The sequence below is a fragment of the Lolium rigidum genome, chromosome 4 (assembly GCF_022539505.1).
Source record: "Lolium rigidum isolate FL_2022 chromosome 4, APGP_CSIRO_Lrig_0.1, whole genome shotgun sequence".
Taxonomy (NCBI): Eukaryota; Viridiplantae; Streptophyta; class Magnoliopsida; order Poales; family Poaceae; genus Lolium; species Lolium rigidum.
This window is the reverse complement of record NC_061511.1, coordinates 30,932,928-30,938,900: the sequence shown is the minus strand read 5'-3', so window position 1 is coordinate 30,938,900 and position 5,973 is coordinate 30,932,928.

The following is a 5,973-nucleotide window of genomic DNA, read 5'->3' as shown; positions in this document are numbered from 1 at the left end:
CGGCCCGCAAAGCCTCCCGGTCGCGCGCCGATGCAAGCGCAAGGGCGTGCCACACTGACCTATACCTGGTCGGGAAGGTGTGGATGATGCCTCGCTTAGTTTCCTGCGGGGCACACACGTACACGTTAAATACGAGCCTCGATCGGCTCTCGAGGTTATCCCGTGAATCGGCTCATGGAGCCGATCCACCCATGATTCGTCCAAGGTGGCCGAATATATGGTGGTCCTGCTTGATCAAGATAAAGCATATGAGATCCACGACGATCTAGGGTTTTCACCGCATAATCGGATCATCCTACTCACGATTGGGCCTCGCGCTCGCGCACGGTGACCGTAAGACAGCCCTAGACAAGGCCTAAAAACCAACACGAGGTTGATCCTCGGAACATCCTGTCTAGGGCCAGCAAACTACACCCTACACGCCGCTGGATCCTCCAACCCTTTGTAAGGCCTAACTATTGCAGATATTAAACTAATCCCCGATAAATCAAGGAGCAATCGTAACGGATCAGATCTACTAAATAACGATCAAGCGGGGTGCCGCCCTGCACCCATGATGAGGTACAAGGACGGCTAGATGCGCAAGGGTTGCACTACAACAGCATATGATACTAAGCACAATGCTAACCCTAACACATCTACGATAACTACGTTGCTCGCCATCAAAAAGGCTTCAGTACGAGCAACGCATGAACAACGTGGGCAGGCTCGTGCTGCTTAGATCGCGAGATGCGATCTAGGCAGCATGGTGCTTACCGGAGAAACCCTTTGAGACGAAGGGGTTGGCGATGCGCCGAGATTGGTTTGTGTTGAACGTTGGTTGTTGTTTATTCCATAAACCCTAGGTACATATTTATAGTCCAGGGGACTTTCTAATGTGGGTGCGCACCAAACCGTGCACGGGTAAAACTCTAACTCCTAAACTAAGATGCGATCTCATATGTTACAGATACATGGGCAGTTTAGCCCAACTTGGTACAAAAGGCCGATTCACGTATTTTCTTCCATGTGTAATCTTCACGCCCATCTTGATCGCGGCCCTCCTCTGGCGTGGTCAAATTCTGGTGATAACAAGCTCATGGCACCATAAATATTTATTCTAAATGTATGATTCTAACCATACTATTGTTTTTATTAACTACAGGGTGTCGAGGTACCGATAGATATCTTGTGGATGAATGAAAACAGAGATGATGCAGGTTTCACGGATTCGTTGATGGTAACATTCTAACTAGTTTATTTAAGACGAAACTTGACAAAATTAAAACTTTGTTTGGTCACATGTTTGTCCCATGATTCAGGTATCTTGCAATAATGGTGTACCTCCATCATATACTAACTTTACGGATACCACATCTACTAGTTTCACAGATTTGTTGTTGGTAAGATTCTAATTAGTTTATTATGATGAAACTTGAGAACATTGGAACTTTGGTTTCTCAGAAGTTTATACCATGATTCAGGGATCTTGCGATAATGGTTTACCTCCATTACATACTAATCGTATGTATACAACATCTACTGGTTTCACGGATTCGTTGTTGGTAAGATTCTAATTAGTTTATTATGATGAAATTTAAGAAAATTAAAACTTTGGTTTCTCACAACTTTGTATCATGATTCAGGGATCGTGCGATAATGGTTTACCTCCATCACATACTAATCTTATGCATACGGCATCATACAGTCAAGTACGTAAGTTTTTTTTATATGTTGTTAAAGCATAATTAAATTTCAACATATCATATTTCATTCCATGCTTACTTAATTTCTGCATCTACTATCCAACAGGAAACAAGTATTAGGTATACCCAAGGCGAACAATTGTATTTTCCTCCTGCAAGCAACAATGGAACAAGCCAATTTGCAGGATACTACAATCAGCCCTTGTGAACAAGCCAAGAAACATCATCTATTTGATATGTGATGTAATAATAAATTTAATCCATGACAATACGGATATTATCACCCTTAAATTTTTTCTTGCATAGTACCAGAACAAGAATAATAGATGGATTTGAATGTTCCTTACTTTGTTTGGTCGAGTGGCTACTGAAATAGCTGTACGTGCACATCACAATCTTGTCTTCTTCAAATGAGCTTGACTTCACATAGCATGTACTGTTGGAACGAACTCTTGGTGCGGAAGCGGCAGAGCTTGCAAGCTCGCCACTTGGGCGAGCACCTGGTGCGACGCCGCATCTCCATGGAAGCTGGAAGCTCGCGAAGTGGGGCGAGCTCCAAGTGCGGCGGCGACTCAGTCGAGGCTTCACGCTCGCGCTTTGGGGCGAGCTCCAAGCCTCCAAGTGCGGCGGCGAATCAGTCGAGGCTGCACGCTCGCGGTTTGGTGTGAGCTCCCGGTGCGCCGACGAGTTGGCGGAGGCCGCAAGATCGAGTCGCCCAGGCTCCTCGGCGGAGGTCCTCGCGGCTGTGGTGGCTACTCAGTGGAGGAGAGTGGGTTCAGGCTGTCCCTCCTCCTGCCGGAGCTGACGAGAGTCCGGCGGGGAAGGTCGACGAGGGGAATTGATTTTGTTCTGAAGCTTGACGACCTTATCCAGAAGAGAAAACCATGCCTTTAACAGAATTTACAGATGTGGAGAAATCTGGGCCATAGAGGGGAAACAAGGGTCAGGATTGCCCCAACTCCATGCGGTAGAGTTGAGGCCAACTCCAGGGGATCCGGACCCCACCGGTGAGTAGTTGGACGATAGTTTTGTGGTTATGGAGCATCTATTGCAGATCCACTATCCAAGATAACTCCGAACAAAAATGTTGGATAACATATATCCAATACGTATGAGCGAGTGACAGAACAATACCAAAATTGACACTGAAAATTTTAAAAGGATCCTGCATGGTAAAAACTGAAGAGAAACATGGGTCATAGTTCATCATATTTCATAGTTTATTAATTTACAACCATGCCATAGACAAATTAACACACGACCGAACCTAACCCTACCCTACAATCGTCGAACCTAACCCTAGGTAGATTGGTCAGAACACCTAGTGGCGCTCACTACAGTACCCACGCTCCGGCGGATGCATAATGCCATGTTGAATGTTGAGGCTCTCCAAAAACGCCTGGTGGTATTCGTTCTCCTCCTTCGCGTTGTTGGTCTGGCGTTGCAACGTCGCGTCGCGGGGGGGGGGGGGGGGGAGGGGGTTGCCCTCGCAACATCCCGGGCCTCCACGAAGACCCGCAACGAGTCCTGACAAGGGTAGAGCGTCGGGAACATGACTTTATTGACGAGGCCCCACCTGGGCCCACGCCACAGCATGGGTTGCTCCGGGAGAAGGCATCGCGAGCTTATGCCTACCACGAGCGCCAGACACTAGTAGGAAAACGCCAGTGACGCATCAATTTGTGTTACCCGTGGTGCACAGACTGCGCCATGGCTATCATGCTACTGGGTAGTAACTTACCTGCGGCGCACCCTCCTGGTACATATCAGTGCCGCACCATGAGTGTGCACCACTGGTAATACCAGTTTCATGGATGACGGCTACCATCGACATCCTCGATCTTCTCTAGCAAGGGCAAACCACGAATCGAGACGATTGGAGGTGAAATAGGATGGGAGAGATGGTGCTCGAGGTATGCCTTGGCGCGGTGGACCAACAACGTGTGATACAATGGTCGGGGAAGCACCGAAGCGCGCTGGCGTTGATGACCTGCGGGGAAGAATGACGATGAACGCCAGCAAGATGGAGCAGAGCACTGTGGAAAAACGAGGATATGTCTAGGAGTAATAGAAGGTCACTACGAACGCGGTGGAGGGCTCGAAAAGGCTGGAGGAGGTCTAGGGCGGCCGAAATCCTCACCGTAGCACGGCAGCCGATGAATAGAAACGGCGACCGTGTCGACAATTTGAGGAGCCTCTCTTTGATTCCTTTAGTGGAGAGAAAGCTGATGTTGAGTCGGACATTCTGGTGGCTTCAAATTGGAGCAGCGTGACCGGAAACAACGACATGGACGCCAAAAGTGGCGGTATTGCGCTGGTTCTCGGGGATTTCTGTGGAAAAGGGGAAAGGGAAAAGGAGGCGGACGCTTTGTGTGGCTGGGGTTCCCCATGGATAAAGGAGGGAGGAGGGTAGGCTTCACGTGGGAGCCGGTAGGGAAAGTGACAGCGGTAGGGACGGCTCCATCAATCAATTCTCTGGCACATAGGTTACCCGTGGCACCCAAATGTGTTGCGCCACTAGTATTAGGTTAGTCGTGGCCTTGAGGAAAGTGATGGTATGCTTCACGTGGGAGTCGGTGGTCGTGAGGGAAAGTGACGACAGCAGGGACGACTCCATATATCAATTTTGGCACTTTGGTTACCCGTGGTGCACCCAAATGTAGTGCGCCACTAGTATTAGGTTAGCCATGGCGCATCAAGTTATGGCCTGTCGCTAGTATGTGGGTGCACCCCGGTCACCCTTGTCCCCACTTACCCGTGGCGCATGGATTTAGCTGGTGCGGATTGGAACCCTAAGTCAGTTGCGGCCCACGATATATAGCGGCGCGATGGGTTCTATCAGGTGCCTTGGATATAAGTTTCCGATCCGAGCCATTATTGAGTATCTAACCGGGCCGCAAAAAATGCAAAAACTGAAAAACCGTCGGAGTTTCCGATTCTAACATATTTTTCGAAATCTGCTAGAGAAGCTCTAACTAATTATTTTATTGGATAGAACATGTAATTAAGGGGGTTGAGGGGATTAAATCGATTATAAGTCAAGATCCCATCAAATCGAATAAAATCCGCTCTAATTTCATTGGACATGGGATTAATCGACCAAGGCTTTCGCTAGAGACCCCAGGGTTTAGCAAATGTTTCGATGTGTGTCCTAGCAAGTTTGTTGGGTCATCTCCGAGCACCTAAGCAGATCTTGGCGGAGCCAGGACACATCTTTCACGGGCACCTACACAAGGCGCCCCAAAGTCCGGAAGCTCCATCGGCGACAGTGCGCTTGTTCACGAGAAGAAAATGGGCTCCATAGTAACGGCTGATTCGTACGTACTTCAGGCATGTAGATGCTTTAAAACTTGTGCTAGCCACAACATGAGGTGAGTCCACGAGTTCAAACAGCTCATTTTCTTCCCCCGAATCAGGTTAGAGCTACGGGCTACCAAAAACGCCCTTTGTTCACTAGCTCTTACACAAGCCGCCCCGAAATCCGGCAGCTCCATCGATGCACCAGGTGCACTTGTACGTCCACCAAATAAGCTGCCTACGTACCCAACGATGGGCTGGGTTTTTTAAGAGCTCAATGGCGTGGTAGTGTGGTGACTATGTATCGGGCGTGTAACTAGTACATGTTGGTGGAGAGGACCCAAAATAAACCGACCCTCATTTCAAAAAAAAAAAACCCGACCCTACCTGACAAACCGCTTCCTCTAAGACAGAACCAAGTTCAGCTTGGCCTTTTTCATTTCTCACAACCACTAAAGGACTCATGCATACAGCCACCGAAGAACTCACATAGATTTTGTTTGTTTTCTCTTGTGTAAACACAATTACCCTGGTAATTCTCTTTTAACTTTTCTAAATTATTTATCCATCTTGACGGTTTTATGGGTCAAAAGCTGCATAATCTGGCTACATATCGCAGCCCGAAATTAGGAGCTTTGGCACGTGTGAATTCCAAAACAAGGTTGCCACTTAATGGGTTATCTTAGAGCATCAGCTGTATGTTGCTCAATTTGGACAAGTCGGAATGATATTATTTTTAATAGATAAAAGAGAACTAATTTTTCTGCAGCTTATCCGACGAGCGGCGTATTGGATTCACCAATGGGCTTTCCTTCTCCCGGAGGATCAGCGGGAGATTATGGTAATTGGGTGCAACCGTCTGCTAACGGTTACTTAGGACTTCTATTTTTAGGCTACTGGGTGGTGACACACTAGTAGACTACAAAATAGATAAGTCAATGTTGTTATTCATTTTTCGATGGTTCATACATGTCTTAATCCTCTTTGATCC